This window comes from Phalangium opilio, unplaced genomic scaffold (assembly GCF_054372755.1).
Source record: "Phalangium opilio isolate 3A_F unplaced genomic scaffold, DU_Popi_V2 ptg000087l_1, whole genome shotgun sequence".
In the NCBI taxonomy this organism is placed as follows: Eukaryota; Metazoa; Arthropoda; class Arachnida; order Opiliones; family Phalangiidae; genus Phalangium; species Phalangium opilio.
The window spans coordinates 1,974,688-1,994,098 of record NW_028324192.1 but is presented as its reverse complement, the minus strand read 5'-3'; the positions used below and the strand labels follow the sequence as shown (position 1 = coordinate 1,994,098).

At 38.5% G+C, this 19,411-nt stretch overlaps 1 pseudogene; it reads left to right on the top strand.

The window, feature by feature from the left end:
• Positions 1–18,996: 18,996 nt before the first annotated feature.
• Positions 18,997–19,115, top strand: LOC149649984 (5S ribosomal RNA; annotated as a pseudogene).
• The last annotated feature ends 296 nt before the right edge of the window (positions 19,116–19,411 follow it).

Here is a 19,411-nt window from a genome sequence, read left to right as displayed (position 1 = left end):
CCTGTTTGTCGTAGCTCAATGTTTTTAGTATGGTTAGATGAAGGACAAATTGGACTATAACATATCCTAAGGACATCCCGGTATCTCTAGTAGACACAGAGTTATGGGCCTGCAAAGCCTAGTCTAATGCATTTCCTATGGAGGCGTTTGTTTGTTCATGTATTGCTTAATTACTTGACCCTGTTCTTTCGATTAAAAATAATAACATATCTTTAGTGTAGCGGTTATCGCATCCGCCTCACTCCCGGAAGGCCACAGGTTCGAAACCGCGAAGTTTTTTTTTATAATTATCCGAACATTTGTGTCAAGGTCACATTATTTACATCCCCGTATCTCTGGTAGAACCAGAGTTACGAGCCTCCAGAATTTAGTCTAATGGATTTCCTATGGAGGGGTTTGTTTGTTTACGATTAGCTTAATTACTCGACTACTGTTTGTCGTAGCTCAATGTTTTTAGTATGGTTAGATGGGGGAAAAATTGGACTATAACATACTCAAAGGACATCCCCGAACCTACAGTAGAAACAGAGTTACGGGCCTGCAAAGTATCGTCTAACTCATTTCCTATGGAGGGGGTTTGTTTCTTTACGTTTTGCTTAAGTACTCGGCCCCTGTTTGTCGTAGCCCAAAGTTTTTAGTATGGTTAGATGAAGGACAAATTGGACTATAACATATCCTAAGGACATCCCGGTATCTCCAGTAGAAACAGAGTTACGAGCCTGCAAAGTTTATTTTCAAAAATCAAAAGTAACCTTCTAACAATAAGTGAGACAAAAAATAAGTTGACGACGATATTGAGGTAGCCTCAAGTTTAAAGTATCCTTGTATGGGGAGCAAAGAGTACTATAACATATCCAAAGGAGATCCCAGTATCTCTTGTAGAACAAGAGTTATGAGCCTCCAAAGTTTAGTGCAAAAATCATAAGTAACATAATAAAAATAAGTGAGACGATACCAAAGTTGACAAACATTTGGCTTAATATCTCGGCCCTTGTTTGTCGTAGCTCAATGTTTTTAGTATGGTTAGATGGGGGACAAATTGGACTATAACATACTCAAAGGACATCCCCGTATCTCCAGTAGAAACAGAGTTACGAGCCTCCAAAGTATAGTCTAATGCATTTCCTATGGAGGGGGTTTGTTTCGTTACGTTTTGCTTAAGTACTCGGCCCCTGTTTGTCGTAGCCCAAAGTTTTTAGTATGGTTAGATGGGGGACAATTTGGACTATAACATATCCTAAGGACATCCCCGTATCTCTTGTAGACACAGAGTTATGGGCCTGCAAAGTATAGTCTAATGCATTTCCTATGGAGGGGTTTGTTTGTTTACGATTAGCTTAATTACTCGACTACTGTTTGTCGTAGCTCAATGTTTTTAGTATGGTTAGATGGGGGACAAATTGGACTATAACATACTCAAAGGACATCCCCGTATCTCCAGTAGAAACAGAGTTACGAGCCTGCAAAGTATAGTCTAATGCATTTTCTATGGAGGGGTTTGTTTGTTCACGTATTGCTTAATTACTTGACCCTGTTCTTTCTATTAAAAATAATAACATATCTTTAGTGTAGCGGTTATCGCATCCGCCTCACTCTCGGAAGGCCACAGGTTCGAAACCACGAAGTTTTTTTTTTTTTGCTTGGAACATGCAAAGACCTTTATAATTATCCGAACATTTGTGTCAAGGTCACATTATTTACATCCCCGTATCTCTGGTAGAACCAGAGTTACGAGCCTCCAGAATTTAGTCTAATGTATTTCCTATGGAGGGGTTTGTTTGTATACGATTGGCTTAATTACTCGACTACTGTTTGTCGTAGCCCTAATTCTAAGTATGGCTAGATGGGGGACAAATTGGTCTATAACATACTCAAAGGACATCCCCGTATCTCCAGTAGAAACAGAGTTACGAGCCTGCAAAGTTTATTTTCAAAAATCAAAAGTAACCTTCTAACAATAAGTGAGACAAAAAATAAGTTGACGACGATATTGAGGTAGCCTCAAGTTTAAAGTATCCTTGTATGGGGAGCAAAGAGTACTATAACATATCCAAAGGAGATCCCAGTATCTCTTGTAGAACAAGAGTTATGAGCCTCCAAAGTTTAGTGCAAAAATCATAAGTAACATAATAAAAATAAGTGAGACGATACCAAAGTTGACGAACATTTGGCTTAATATCTCTGCCCATGTTTGTCGTAGCTCAATGTTTTTAGTATGGTTAGATGGGGGACAAATTGGACTATAACATACTCAAAGGACATCCCCGTATCTCCAGTAGAAACAGAGTTACGAGCCTCCAAAGTATAGTCTAATGCATTTCATATGGAGGGGGTTTGTTTCGTTACGTTTTGCTTAAGTACTCGGCCCCTGTTTGTCGTAGCCCAAAGTTTTTAGTATGGTTAGATGGGGGACAATTTGGACTATAACATATCCTAAGGACATCCCCGTATCTCTAGTAGACACAGAGTTATGGGCCTGCAAAGTATAGTCTAATGCATTTCCTATGGAGGGGTTTGTTTGTTTACGATTAGCTTAATTACTCGACTACTGTTTGTCGTAGCTCAATGTTTTTAGTATGGTTAGATGGGGGACAAATTGGACTATATTATACTCAAAGGACATCCCCGTATCTCCAGTAGAAACAGAGTTACGAGCCTGCAAAGTATAGTCTAATGCATTTTCTATGGAGGGGTTTGTTTGTTCACGTATTGCTTAATTACTTGACCCTGTTCTTTCTATTAAAAATAATAACATATCTTTAGTGTAGCGGTTATCGCATCCGCCTCACTCTCGGAAGGCCACAGGTTCGAAACCACGAAGTTTTTTTTTTTTGCTTGGAACATGCAAAGACCTTTATAATTATCCGAACATTTGTGTCAAGGTCACATTATTTACATCCCCGTATCTCTGGTAGAACCAGAGTTACGAGCCTCCAGAATTTAGTCTAATGTATTTCCTATGGAGGGGTTTGTTTGTATACGATTGGCTTAATTACTCGACTACTGTTTGTCGTAGCCCTAATTCTAAGTATGGCTAGATGGGGGACAAATTGGTCTATAACATACTCAAAGGACATCCCCGTATCTCCAGTAGAAACAGAGTTACGAGCCTGCAAAGTATATTTTCAAAAATCAAAAGTAACCTTCTAACAATAAGTGAGACAAAAGTAAGTTGACGACGATATTGAGGTAGCCTCAAGTTTAAAGTATCCTTGTATGGGGAGCAAAGAGTACTATAACATATCCAAAGGAGATCCCAGTTTCTCTTGTAGAACAAGAGATATGAGCCTCCAAAGTTTAGTGCAAAAATCATAAGTAACATAATAAAAATAAGTGAGACGATACCAAAGTTGACGAACATTTTGCTTAATATCTCGGCCCTTGTTTGTCGTAGCTCAATGTTTTTAGTATAGTTAGATGGGGGACAAATTGGACTATAACATACTCAAAGGACATCCCCGTATCTCCAGTAGAAACAGAGTTACGAGCCTGCAAAGTATAGTCTAATGCATTTTCTATGGAGGGGTTTGTTTGTTCACGTATTGCTTAATTACTTGACCCTGTTCTTTCGATTAAAAATAATAACATATCTTTAGTGTAGCGGTTATCGCATCCGCCTCACTCCCGAAAGGCCACAGGTTCGAAACCGCGAAGTTTTTTTTTATAATTATCCAAACATTTGTGTCAAGGTCACATTATTTACATCCCCGTATCTCTGGTAGAACCAGAGTTACGAGCCTCCAGAATTTAGTCTAATGGATTTCCTATGGAGGGGTTTGTTTGTTTACGATTAGCTTAATTACTCGACTACTGTTTGTCGTAGCTCAATGTTTTTAGTATGGTTAGATGAAGGACAAATTGGACTATAACATACTCAAAGGACATCCCCGTATCTCCAGTAGAAACAGAGTTACGAGCCTGCAAAGTATAGTCTAATGCATTTTCTATGGAGGGGTTTGTTTGTTCACGTATTGCTTAATTACTTGACCCTGTTCTTTCGATTAAAAATAATAACATATATTTAGTGTAGCGGTTATCGCATCCGCCTCACTCTCGGAAGGCCACAGGTTCGAAACCGCGAAGTTTTTTTTTATAATTATCCGAACATTTGTGTCAAGGTCACATTATTTACATCCCCGTATCTCTGGTAGAACCAGAGTTACGAGCCTCCAGAATTTAGTCTAATGTATTTCCTATGGAGGGGTTTGTTTGTATACGATTGGCTTAATTACTCGACTACTGTTTGTCGTAGCCCTAATTCTAAGTATGGCTAGATGGGGGACAAATTGGTCTATAACATACTCAAAGGACATCCCCGTATCTCCAGTAGAAACAGAGTTACGAGCCTGCAAAGTATATTTTCAAAAATCAAAAGTAACCTTCTAACAATAAGTGAGACAAAAGTAAGTTGACGACGATATTGAGGTAGCCTCAAGTTTAAAGTATCCTTGTATGGGGAGCAAAGAGTACTATAACATATCCAAAGGAGATCCCAGTATCTCTTGTAGAACAAGAGTTATGAGCCTCCAAAGTTTAGTGCAAAAATCATAAGTAACATAATAAAAATAAGTGAGACGATACCAAAGTTGACGAACATTTTGCTTAATATCTCGGCCCTTGTTTGTCGTAGCTCAATGTTTCTAGTATGGTTAGATGGGGGACAATTTGGACTATAACATACTCAAAGGACATCCCCGTATCTCCAGTAGAAACAGAGTCACGAGCCTGCAAAATATAGTCTAATGCATTTTCTATGGAGGGGTTTGTTTGTTCACGTATTGCTTAATTACTTGACCCTGTTCTTTCGATTAAAAATAATAACATATCTTTAGTGTAGGAGATCCCAGTATCTCTTGTAGAACAAGAGTTATGAGCCTCCAAAGTTTAGTGCAAAAATCATAAGTAACATAATAAAAATAAGTGAGACGATACCAAAGTTGACGAACATTTTGCTTAATATCTCGGCCCTTGTTTGTCGTAGCTCAATGTTTTTAGTATGGTTAGATGGGGGACAAATTGTACTATAACATACTCAAAGGACATCCCCGTATCTCCAGTAGAAACAGAGTTACGAGCCTGCAAAGTATAGTCTAACTCATTTCCTATGGAGGAGTTTGTTTGTTCACGTATTGCTTAATTACTTGACCCTGTTCTTTCGATTAAAAATAATAACATATCTTTAGTGTAGCGGTTATCGCATCCGCCTCACTCCCGGAAGGCCACAGGTTCGAAACCGCGAAGTTTTTTTTTATAATTATCCGAACATTTGTGTCAAGGTCACATTATTTACATCCCCGTATCTCTGGTAGAACCAGAGTTACGAGCCTCCAGAATTCAGTCTAATGTATTTCCTATGGAGGGGTTTGTTTGTTTACGATTAGCTTAATTACTCGACTACTGTTTGTCGTAGCTCAATGTTTTTAGTATAATTAGATGGGGGACAAATTGGACTATAACATACTCAAAGGACATCCCCGTATCTCCAGTAGAAACAGAGTTACGAGCCTGCAAAGTATAGTCTAATGCATTTTCTATGGAGGGGTTTGTTTGTTCACGTATTGCTTAATTACTTGACCCTGTTCTTTCGATTAAAAATAATAACATATATTTAGTGTAGCGGTTATCGCATCCGCCTCACTCTCGGAAGGCCACAGGTTCGAAACCGCGAAGTTTTTTTTTATAATTATCCGAACATTTGTGTCAAGGTCACATTATTTACATCCCCGTATCTCTGGTAGAACCAGAGTTACGAGCCTCCAGAATTTAGTCTAATGTATTTCCTATGGAGGGGTTTGTTTGTATACGATTGGCTTAATTACTCGACTACTGTTTGTCGTAGCCCTAATTCTAAGTATGGCTAGATGGGGGACAAATTGGTCTATAACATACTCAAAGGACATCCCCGTATCTCCAGTAGAAACAGAGTTACGAGCCTGCAAAGTATATTTTCAAAAATCAAAAGTAACCTTCTAACAATAAGTGAGACAAAAGTAAGTTGACGACGATATTGAGGTAGCCTCAAGTTTAAAGTATCCTTGTATGGGGAGCAAAGAGTACTATAACATATCCAAAGGAGATCCCAGTATCTCTTGTAGAACAAGAGTTATGAGCCTCCAAAGTTTAGTGCAAAAATCATAAGTAACATAATAAAAATAAGTGAGACGATACCAAAGTTGACGAACATTTTGCTTAATATCTCGGCCCTTGTTTGTCGTAGCTCAATGTTTTTAGTATAGTTAGATGGGGGACAAATTGGACTATAACATACTCAAAGGACATCCCCGTATCTCCAGTAGAAACAGAGTTACGAGACTGCAAAGTATAGTCTAATGCATTTTCTATGGAGGGGTTTGTTTGTTCACGTATTGCTTAATTACTTGACCCTGTTCTTTCGATTAAAAATAATAACATATCTTTAGTGTAGCGGTTATCGCATCCGCCTCACTCCCGGAAGGCCACAGGTTCGAAACCGCGAAGTTTTTTTTTATAATTATCCAAACATTTGTGTCAAGGTCACATTATTTACATCCCCGTATCTCTGGTAGAACCAGAGTTACGAGCCTCCAGAATTTAGTCTAATGGATTTCCTATGGAGGGGTTTGTTTGTTTACGATTAGCTTAATTACTCGACTACTGTTTGTCGTAGCTCAATGTTTTTAGTATAATTAGATGGGGGACAAATTGGACTATAACATACTCAAAGGACATCCCCGTATCTCCAGTAGAAACAGAGTTACGAGCCTGCAAAGTATAGTCTAATGCATTTTCTATGGAGGGGTTTGTTTGTTCACGTATTGCTTAATTACTTGACCCTGTTCTTTCGATTAAAAATAATAACATATATTTAGTGTAGCGGTTATCGCATCCGCCTCACTCTCGGAAGGCCACAGGTTCGAAACCGCGAAGTTTTTTTTTATAATTATCCGAACATTTGTGTCAAGGTCACATTATTTACATCCCCGTATCTCTGGTAGAACCAGAGTTACGAGCCTCCAGAATTTAGTCTAATGTATTTCCTATGGAGGGGTTTGTTTGTATACGATTGGCTTAATTACTCGACTACTGTTTGTCGTAGCCCTAATTCTAAGTATGGCTAGATGGGGGACAAATTGGTCTATAACATACTCAAAGGACATCCCCGTATCTCCAGTAGAAACAGAGTTACGAGCCTGCAAAGTATATTTTCAAAAATCAAAAGTAACCTTCTAACAATAAGTGAGACAAAAGTAAGTTGACGACGATATTGAGGTAGCCTCAAGTTTAAAGTATCCTTGTATGGGGAGCAAAGAGTACTATAACATATCCAAAGGAGATCCCAGTATCTCTTGTAGAACAAGAGTTATGAGCCTCCAAAGTTTAGTGCAAAAATCATAAGTAACATAATAAAAATAAGTGAGACGATACCAAAGTTGACGAACATTTTGCTTAATATCTCGGCCCTTGTTTGTCGTAGCTCAATGTTTTTAGTATAGTTAGATGGGGGACAAATTGGACTATAACATACTCAAAGGACATCCCCGTATCTCCAGTAGAAACAGAGTTACGAGCCTGCAAAGTATAGTCTAATGCATTTTCTATGGAGGGGTTTGTTTGTTCACGTATTGCTTAATTACTTGACCCTGTTCTTTCGATTAAAAATAATAACATATCTTTAGTGTAGCGGTTATCGCATCCGCCTCACTCCCGGAAGGCCACAGGTTCGAAACCGCGAAGTTTTTTTTTATAATTATCCAAACATTTGTGTCAAGGTCACATTATTTACATCCCCGTATCTCTGGTAGAACCAGAGTTACGAGCCTCCAGAATTTAGTCTAATGGATTTCCTATGGAGGGGTTTGTTTGTTTACGATTAGCTTTATTACTCGACTACTGTTTGTCGTAGCTCAATGTTTTTAGTATGGTTAGATGAAGGACAAATTGGACTATAACATACTCAAAGGACATCCCCGTATCTACAGTAGAAACAGAGTTACGGGCCTGCAAAGTATCGTCTAACTCATTTCCTATGGAGGGGGTTTGTTTCTTTACGTTTTGCTTAAGTACTCGGCCCCTGTTTGTCGTAGCCCAAAGTTTTTAGTATGGTTAGATGAAGGACAAATTGGACTATAACATATCCTAAGGACATCCCGGTATCTCCAGTAGAAACAGAGTTACGAGCCTGCAAAGTTTATTTTCAAAAATCAAAAGTAACCTTCTAACAATAAGTGAGACAAAAAATAAGTTGACGACGATATTGAGGTAGCCTCAAGTTTAAAGTATCCTTGTATGGGGAGCAAAGAGTACTATAACATATCCAAAGGAGATCCCAGTATCTCTTGTAGAACAAGAGTTATGAGCCTCCAAAGTTTAGTGCAAAAATCATAAGTAACATAATAAAAATAAGTGAGACGATACCAAAGTTGACAAACATTTGGCTTAATATCTCGGCCCTTGTTTGTCGTAGCTCAATGTTTTTAGTATGGTTAGATGGGGGACAAATTGGACTATAACATACTCAAAGGACATCCCCGTATCTCCAGTAGAAACAGAGTTACGAGCCTCCAAAGTATAGTCTAATGCATTTCCTATGGAGGGGGTTTGTTTCGTTACGTTTTGCTTAAGTACTCGGCCCCTGTTTGTCGTAGCCCAAAGTTTTTAGTATGGTTAGATGGGGGACAATTTGGACTATAACATATCCTAAGGACATCTCCGTATCTCTTGTAGACACAGAGTTATGGGCCTGCAAAGTATAGTCTAATGCATTTCCTATGGAGGGGTTTGTTTGTTTACGATTAGCTTAATTACTCGACTACTGTTTGTCGTAGCTCAATGTTTTTAGTATGGTTAGATGGGGGACAAATAGGACTATAACATACTCAAAGGACATCCCCGTATCTCCAGTAGAAACAGAGTTACGAGCCTGCAAAGTATAGTCTAATGCATTTTCTATGGAGGGGTTTGTTTGTTCACGTATTGCTTAATTACTTGACCCTGTTCTTTCTATTAAAAATAATAACATATCTTTAGTGTAGCGGTTATCGCATCCGCCTCACTCTCGGAAGGCCACAGGTTCGAAACCACGAAGTTTTTTTTTTTTTTGCTTGGAACATGCAAAGACCTTTATAATTATCCGAACATTTGTGTCAAGGTCACATTATTTACATCCCCGTATCTCTGGTAGAACCAGAGTTACGAGCCTCCAGAATTTAGTCTAATGTATTTCCTATGGAGGGGTTTGTTTGTATACGATTGGCTTAATTACTCGACTACTGTTTGTCGTAGCCCTAATTCTAAGTATGGCTAGATGGGGGACAAATTGGTCTATAACATACTCAAAGGACATCCCCGTATCTCCAGTAGAAACAGAGTTACGAGCCTGCAAAGTTTATTTTCAAAAATCAAAAGTAACCTTCTAACAATAAGTGAGACAAAAAATAAGTTGACGACGATATTGAGGTAGCCTCAAGTTTAAAGTATCCTTGTATGGGGAGCAAAGAGTACTATAACATATCCAAAGGAGATCCCAGTATCTCTTGTAGAACAAGAGTTATGAGCCTCCAAAGTTTAGGGCAAAAATCATAAGTAACATAATAAAAATAAGTGAGACGATACCAAAGTTGACGAACATTTGGCTTAATATCTCTGCCCATGTTTGTCGTAGCTCAATGTTTTTAGTATGGTTAGATGGGGGACAAATTGGACTATAACATACTCAAAGGACATCCCCGTATCTCCAGTAGAAACAGAGTTACGAGCCTCCAAAGTATAGTCTAATGCATTTCCTATGGAGGGGGTTTGTTTCGTTACGTTTTGCTTAAGTACTCGGCCCCTGTTTGTCGTAGCCCAAAGTTTTTAGTATGGTTAGATGGGGGACAATTTGGACTATAACATATCCTAAGGACATCCCCGTATCTCTAGTAGACACAGAGTTATGGGCCTGCAAAGTATAGTCTAATGCATTTCCTATGGAGGGGTTTGTTTGTTTACGATTAGCTTAATTACTCGACTACTGTTTGTCGTAGCTCAATGTTTTTAGTATGGTTAGATGGGGGACAAATTGGACTATAACATACTCAAAGGACATCCCCGTATCTCCAGTAGAAACAGAGTTACGAGCCTGCAAAGTATAGTCTAATGCATTTTCTATGGAGGGGTTTGTTTGTTCACGTATTGCTTAATTACTTGACCCTGTTCTTTCTATTAAAAATAATAACATATCTTTAGTGTAGCGGTTATCGCATCCGCCTCACTCTCGGAAGGCCACAGGTTCGAAACCACGAAGTTTTTTTTTTTTGCTTGGAACATGCAAAGACCTTTATAATTATCCGAACATTTGTGTCAAGGTCACATTATTTACATCCCCGTATCTCTGGTAGAACCAGAGTTACGAGCCTCCAGAATTTAGTCTAATGTATTTCCTATGGAGGGGTTTGTTTGTATACGATTGGCTTAATTACTCGACTACTGTTTGTCGTAGCCCTAATTCTAAGTATGGCTAGATGGGGGACAAATTGGTCTATAACATACTCAAAGGACATCCCCGTATCTCCAGTAGAAACAGAGTTACGAGCCTGCAAAGTATATTTTCAAAAATCAAAAGTAACCTTCTAACAATAAGTGAGACAAAAGTAAGTTGACGACGATATTGAGGTAGCCTCAAGTTTAAAGTATCCTTGTATGGGGAGCAAAGAGTACTATAACATATCCAAAGGAGATCCCAGTATCTCTTGTAGAACAAGAGTTATGAGCCTCCAAAGTTTAGTGCAAAAATCATAAGTAACATAATAAAAATAAGTGAGACGATACCAAAGTTGACGAACATTTTGCTTAATATCTCGGCCCTTGTTTGTCGTAGCTCAATGTTTTTAGTATGGTTAGATGGGGGACAAATTGGACTATAACATACTCAAAGGACATCCCCGTATCTCCAGTAGAAACAGAGTTACGAGCCTGCAAAGTATAGTCTAATGCATTTTCTATGGAGGGGTTTGTTTGTTCACGTATTGCTTAATTACTTGACCCTGTTCTTTCTATTAAAAATAATAACATATCTTTAGTGTAGCGGTTATCGCATCCGCCTCACTCTCGGAAGGCCACAGGTTCGAAACCACGAAGTTTTTTTTTTTTTTGCTTGGAACATGCAAAGACCTTTATAATTATCCGAACATTTGTGTCAAGGTCACATTATTTACATCCCCGTATCTCTGGTAGAACCAGAGTTACGAGCCTCCAGAATTTAGTCTAATGTATTTCCTATGGAGGGGTTTGTTTGTATACGATTGGCTTAATTACTCGACTACTGTTTGTCGTAGCCCTAATTCTAAGTATGGCTAGATGGGGGACAAATTGGTCTATAACATACTCAAAGGACATCCCCGTATCTCCAGTAGAAACAGAGTTACGAGCCTGCAAAGTTTATTTTCAAAAATCAAAAGTAACCTTCTAACAATAAGTGAGACAAAAAATAAGTTGACGACGATATTGAGGTAGCCTCAAGTTTAAAGTATCCTTGTATGGGGAGCAAAGAGTACTATAACATATCCAAAGGAGATCCCAGTATCTCTTGTAGAACAAGAGTTATGAGCCTCCAAAGTTTAGGGCAAAAATCATAAGTAACATAATAAAAATAAGTGAGACGATACCAAAGTTGACGAACATTTGGCTTAATATCTCTGCCCATGTTTGTCGTAGCTCAATGTTTTTAGTATGGTTAGATGGGGGACAAATTGGACTATAACATACTCAAAGGACATCCCCGTATCTCCAGTAGAAACAGAGTTACGAGCCTCCAAAGTATAGTCTAATGCATTTCCTATGGAGGGGGTTTGTTTCGTTACGTTTTGCTTAAGTACTCGGCCCCTGTTTGTCGTAGCCCAAAGTTTTTAGTATGGTTAGATGGGGGACAATTTGGACTATAACATATCCTAAGGACATCCCCGTATCTCTAGTAGACACAGAGTTATGGGCCTGCAAAGTATAGTCTAATGCATTTCCTATGGAGGGGTTTGTTTGTTTACGATTAGCTTAATTACTCGACTACTGTTTGTCGTAGCTCAATGTTTTTAGTATGGTTAGATGGGGGACAAATTGGACTATAACATACTCAAAGGACATCCCCGTATCTCCAGTAGAAACAGAGTTACGAGCCTGCAAAGTATAGTCTAATGCATTTTCTATGGAGGGGTTTGTTTGTTCACGTATTGCTTAATTACTTGACCCTGTTCTTTCTATTAAAAATAATAACATATCTTTAGTGTAGCGGTTATCGCATCCGCCTCACTCTCGGAAGGCCACAGGTTCGAAACCACGAAGTTTTTTTTTTTTGCTTGGAACATGCAAAGACCTTTATAATTATCCGAACATTTGTGTCAAGGTCACATTATTTACATCCCCGTATCTCTGGTAGAACCAGAGTTACGAGCCTCCAGAATTTAGTCTAATGTATTTCCTATGGAGGGGTTTGTTTGTATACGATTGGCTTAATTACTCGACTACTGTTTGTCGTAGCCCTAATTCTAAGTATGGCTAGATGGGGGACAAATTGGTCTATAACATACTCAAAGGACATCCCCGTATCTCCAGTAGAAACAGAGTTACGAGCCTGCAAAGTATATTTTCAAAAATCAAAAGTAACCTTCTAACAATAAGTGAGACAAAAGTAAGTTGACGACGATATTGAGGTAGCCTCAAGTTTAAAGTATCCTTGTATGGGGAGCAAAGAGTACTATAACATATCCAAAGGAGATCCCAGTATCTCTTGTAGAACAAGAGTTATGAGCCTCCAAAGTTTAGTGCAAAAATCATAAGTAACATAATAAAAATAAGTGAGACGATACCAAAGTTGACGAACATTTTGCTTAATATCTCGGCCCTTGTTTGTCGTAGCTCAATGTTTTTAGTATAGTTAGATGGGGGACAAATTGGACTATAACATACTCAAAGGACATCCCCGTATCTCCAGTAGAAACAGAGTTACGAGCCTGCAAAGTATAGTCTAATGCATTTTCTATGGAGGGGTTTGTTTGTTCACGTATTGCTTAATTACTTGACCCTGTTCTTTCGATTAAAAATAATAACATATCTTTAGTGTAGCGGTTATCGCATCCGCCTCACTCCCGGAAGGCCACAGGTTCGAAACCGCGAAGTTTTTTTTTATAATTATCCAAACATTTGTGTCAAGGTCACATTATTTACATCCCCGTATCTCTGGTAGAACCAGAGTTACGAGCCTCCAGAATTTAGTCTAATGGATTTCCTATGGAGGGGTTTGTTTGTTTACGATTAGCTTAATTACTCGACTACTGTTTGTCGTAGCTCAATGTTTTTAGTATGGTTAGATGAAGGACAAATTGGACTATAACATACTCAAAGGACATCCCCGTATCTACAGTAGAAACAGAGTTACGGGCCTGCAAAGTATCGTCTAACTCATTTCCTATGGAGGGGGTTTGTTTCTTTACGTTTTGCTTAAGTACTCGGCCCCTGTTTGTCGTAGCCCAAAGTTTTTAGTATGGTTAGATGAAGGACAAATTGGACTATAACATATCCTAAGGACATCCCGGTATCTCCAGTAGAAACAGAGTTACGAGCCTGCAAAGTTTATTTTCAAAAATCAAAAGTAACCTTCTAACAATAAGTGAGACAAAAAATAAGTTGACGACGATATTGAGGTAGCCTCAAGTTTAAAGTATGCTTGTATGGGGAGCAAAGAGTACTATAACATATCCAAAGGAGATCCCAGTATCTCTTGTAGAACAAGAGTTATGAGCCTCCAAAGTTTAGTGCAAAAATCATAAGTAACATAATAAAAATAAGTGAGACGATACCAAAGTTGACGAACATTTTGCTTAATATCTCGGCCCTTGTTTGTCGTAGCTCAATGTTTCTAGTATGGTTAGATGGGGGACAATTTGGACTATAACATACTCAAAGGACATCCCCGTATCTCCAGTAGAAACAGAGTCACGAGCCTGCAAAGTATAGTCTAATGCATTTTCTATGGAGGGGTTTGTTTGTTCACGTATTGCTTAATTACTTGACCCTGTTCTTTCGATTAAAAATAATAACATATCTTTAGTGTAGGAGATCCCAGTATCTCTTGTAGAACAAGAGTTATGAGCCTCCAAAGTTTAGTGCAAAAATCATAAGTAACATAATAAAAATAAGTGAGACGATACCAAAGTTGACGAACATTTTGCTTAATATCTCGGCCCTTGTTTGTCGTAGCTCAATGTTTTTAGTATGGTTAGATGGGGGACAAATTGTACTATAACATACTCAAAGGACATCCCCGTATCTCCAGTAGAAACAGAGTTACGAGCCTGCAAAGTATAGTCTAACTCATTTCCTATGGAGGAGTTTGTTTGTTCACGTATTGCTTAATTACTTGACCCTGTTCTTTCGATTAAAAATAATAACATATCTTTAGTGTAGCGGTTATCGCATCCGCCTCACTCCCGGAAGGCCACAGGTTCGAAACCGCGAAGTTTTTTTTATAATTATCCGAACATTTGTGTCAAGGTCACATTATTTAGATCCCCGTATCTCTGGTAGAACCAGAGTTACGAGCCTCCAGAATTTAGTCTAATGTATTTCCTATGGAGGGGGTTTGTTTGTTTACGATTAGCTTAATTACTCGACTACTGTTTGTCGTAGCCCTAATTCTTGGTATGGCTAGATGAAGGACAAATTGGTCTATAACATACTCAAAGGACATCCCCGTATCTCCAGTAGAAACAGAGTTACGAGCCTGCAAAGTTTATTTTCAAAAATCAAAAGTAACCTTCTAACAATAAGTAGGACAAAAAATAAGTTGACGACGATATTGCGGTAGCCTCAAGTTTAAAGTATCCTTGTATGGGGAGCAAAGAGTACTATAACATATCCAAAGGAGATCCCAGTATCTCTTGTAGAACAAGAGTTATGAGCCTCCAAAGTTTAGTGCAAAAATCATAAGTAACATAATAAAAATAAGTGAGACGATACAAAAGTTGACGAACATTTTGCTTAATATCTCGGACCCTGTTTGTCCTAGCTCAATGTTTTTAGTATGGTTAGATGGGGGACAATTTGGACTATAACATATCCTAAGGACATCCCCGTATCTCTAGTAGACACAGAGTTATGGGCCTGCAAAGTATAGTCTAATGCATTTTCTATGGAGGGGTTTGTTTGTTCACGTATTGCTTAATTACTTGACCCTGTTCTTTCGATTAAAAATAATAACATATCTTTAGTGTAGCGGTTATCGCATCCGCCTCACTCCCGGAAGGCCACAGGTTCGAAACCGCGAAGTTTTTTTTTATAATTATCCAAACATTTGTGTCAAGGTCACATTATTTACATCCCCGTATCTCTGGTAGAACCAGAGTTACGAGCCTCCAGAATTTAGTCTAATGGATTTCCTATGGAGGGGTTTGTTTGTTTACGATTAGCTTAATTACTCGACTACTGTTTGTCGTAGCTCAATGTTTTTAGTATGGTTAGATGAAGGACAAATTGGACTATAACATACTCAAAGGACATCCCCGTATCTACAGTAGAAACAGAGTTACGGGCCTGCAAAGTATCGTCTAACTCATTTCCTATGGAGGGGGTTTGTTTCTTTACGTTTTGCTTAAGTACTCGGCCCCTGTTTGTCGTAGCCCAAAGTTTTTAGTATGGTTAGATGAAGGACAAATTGGACTATAACATATCCTAAGGACATCCCGGTATCTCCAGTAGAAACAGAGTTACGAGCCTGCAAAGTTTATTTTCAAAAATCAAAAGTAACCTTCTAACAATAAGTGAGACAAAAAATAAGTTGACGACGATATTGAGGTAGCCTCAAGTTTAAAGTATGCTTGTATGGGGAGCAAAGAGTACTATAACATATCCAAGGGAGATCCCAGTATCTCTTGTAGAACAAGAGTTATGAGCCTCCAAAGTTTAGTGCAAAAATCATAAGTAACATAATAAAAATAAGTGAGACGATACCAAAGTTGACGAACATTTTGCTTAATATCTCGGCCCTTGTTTGTCGTAGCTCAATGTTTCTAGTATGGTTAGATGGGGGACAATTTGGACTATAACATACTCAAAGGACATCCCCGTATCTCCAGTAGAAACAGAGTCACGAGCCTGCAAAGTATAGTCTAATGCATTTTCTATGGAGGGGTTTGTTTGTTCACGTATTGCTTAATTACTTGACCCTGTTCTTTCGATTAAAAATAATAACATATCTTTAGTGTAGGAGATCCCAGTATCTCTTGTAGAACAAGAGTTATGAGCCTCCAAAGTTTAGTGCAAAAATCATAAGTAACATAATAAAAATAAGTGAGACGATACCAAAGTTGACGAACATTTTGCTTAATATCTCGGCCCTTGTTTGTCGTAGCTCAATGTTTTTAGTATGGTTAGATGGGGGACAAATTGTACTATAACATACTCAAAGGACATCCCCGTATCTCCAGTAGAAACAGAGTTACGAGCCTGCAAAGTATAGTCTAACTCATTTCCTATGGAGGAGTTTGTTTGTTCACGTATTGCTTAATTACTTGACCTTGTTCTTTCGATTAAAAATAATAACATATCTTTAGTGTAGCGGTTATCGCATCCGCCTCACTCCCGGAAGGCCACAGGTTCGAAACCGCGAAGTTTTTTTTTATAATTATCCGAACATTTGTGTCAAGGTCACATTATTTAGATCCCCGTATCTCTGGTAGAACCAGAGTTACGAGCCTCCAGAATTTAGTCTAATGTATTTCCTATGGAGGGGGTTTGTTTGTTTACGATTAGCTTAATTACTCGACTACTGTTTGTCGTAGCCCTAATTCTTGGTATGGCTAGATGAAGGACAAATTGGTCTATAACATACTCAAAGGACATCCCCGTATCTCCAGTAGAAACAGAGTTACGAGCCTGCAAAGTTTATTTTCAAAAATCAAAAGTAACCTTCTAACAATAAGTAGGACAAAAAATAAGTTGACGACGATATTGCGGTAGCCTCAAGTTTAAAGTATCCTTGTATGGGGAGCAAAGAGTACTATAACATATCCAAAGGAGATCCCAGTATCTCTTGTAGAACAAGAGTTATGAGCCTCCAAAGTTTAGTGCAAAAATCATAAGTAACATAATAAAAATAAGTGAGACGATACAAAAGTTGACGAACATTTTGCTTAATATCTCGGCCCTTGTTTGTCGTAGCTCAATGTTTTTAGTATAGTTAGATGGGGGACAAATTGGACTATAACATACTCAAAGGACATCCCCGTATCTCTAGTAGACACAGAGTTATGGGCCTGCAAAGTATAGTCTAATGCATTTTCTATGGAGGGGTTTGTTTGTTCACGTATTGCTTAATTACTTGACCCTGTTCTTTCGATTAAAAATAATAACATATATTTAGTGTAGCGGTTATCGCATCCGCCTCACTCTTAGAAGGCCACAGGTTCGAAACCGCGAAGTTTTTTTTTATAATTATCCGAACATTTGTGTCAAGGTCACATTATTTACATCCCCGTATCTCTGGTAGAACCAGAGTTACGAGCCTCCAGAATTTAGTCTAATGTATTTCCTATGGAGGGGTTTGTTTGTTTACGATTAGCTTAATTACGCGACTACTGTTTGTCGTAGCCCTAATTCTTAGTATGGCTAGATGTTGGACAAATTGGTCTATAACATACTGAAAGGACATCCCCGTATCTCCAGTAGAAACAGAGTTACGAGCCTGCAAAGTTTATTTTCAAAAATCAAAAGTAACCTTCTAACAATAAGTGAGACAAAAAATAAGTTGACGACGATATTGAGGTAGGCTCAAGTTTAAAGTATCCTTGTATGGGGAGCAAAGAGTACTATAACATTTCCAAAGGAGATCCCAGTATCTCTTGTAGAACAAGAGTTATGAGCCTCCAAAGTTTAGTGCAAAAATCATAAGTAACATAATAAAAATAAGTGAGACGATACCAAAGTTGACGAACATTTTGCTTAATATCTCGGCCCTTGTTTGTCGTAGCTCAATGTTTTTAGTATGGTTAGATGGGGGACAATTTGGACTATAACATTTCCTAAGGACATCCCCGTATCTCTAGTAGACACAGAGTTATGGGCCTGCAAAGTATAGTCTAATGCATTTCCTAAGGACGGGTTGTTTGTTTACGTTTAGCTTAATTACTCGGCCCCTGTTTGTCGTAGCTCAATATTTTTAGTATGGTTAGATGGAAGACAAATTGATCTATAACATACTCAAAGGACATCCCCGCATCTCCAGTGGAAACAGAGTTACGAGCCTGCAAAGTATAGTTAAACTCATTTCCTATGGAGGGGGTTTGTTTCTTTACGTTTCGCTTAAGTACTCGGCCCCTGTTTGTCGTAGCCCAAAGTTTTTAGTATGGTTAGATGAATGACAAATTGGACTATAACATATCCTAAGGACATCCCGGTATCTCTAGTAGACACAGAGTTATGGGCCTTGCAAAGTATAGTCTAATGAATTTTCTATGGAGGGGTTTGTTTGTTCACGTATTGCTTAATTACTTGACCCTGTTCCTTCGATTAAAAATAATAACATATCTTTAGTGTAGCGGTTATCGCATCCGCCTCACTCCCGGAAGGCCACAGGTTCGAAACCGCGAAGTTTTTTTTTTGCTTGGAACATGCAAAGACCTTATCCGAACATTTGTGTCAAGGTCACATTATTTACATCCCCGTATCTCTGGTAGAACCAGAGTTACGAGCCTGCAAAGTTTATTTTCAAAAATCAAAAGTAACCTTCTAACAATAAGTGAGACAAAAAATAAGTTGACGACGATATTGAGGTAGCCTCAAGTTTAAAGTAGGCTTGTATGGGGAGCAAAGAGTACTATAACATATCCAAAGGAGATCCCAGTATCTCTTGTAGAACAAGAGTTATGAGCCTCCAAAGTTTAGTGCAAAAATCATAAGTAACATAATAAAAATAAGTGAGACGATACCAAAGTTGACGAACATTTTGCTTAATATCTCGGCCCTTGTTTGTCGTAGCTCAATGTCGTAGCTCTCGGCAACGGCCATATCACGCTGAATTCACCGGTTCTCGTCCGATAACCAAAGTTAAGCAGCGTCGAGCGCAGTCAGTACTTGGGAGGGCGACATCTTAGGAACACTGCGTGCCGTTAGCTTTTTCACTTTTTTTCCTCTTTTAAATTCCAATAGATATGAAAAAAGCAAACATATTTTCTTTTTGTTATTGTTTGAAAAAGATGAAGGTTAATTTGTCTCACTTAATTTAAATTCGAATTATCATCTAGCACTCTCGGCAACGGCCATATCACGCTGAGAACACCGGTTCTCGTCCGATCGCCGACGTTAGCAGCGTCGAGCGCAGTGAGTACTTGGGAATACTGCGGTCCGTTTGCTTTTTCACTTTTGTTTCCTCTTTCAAATTCCACCAGATATGAAAAAAGCAAACATATTT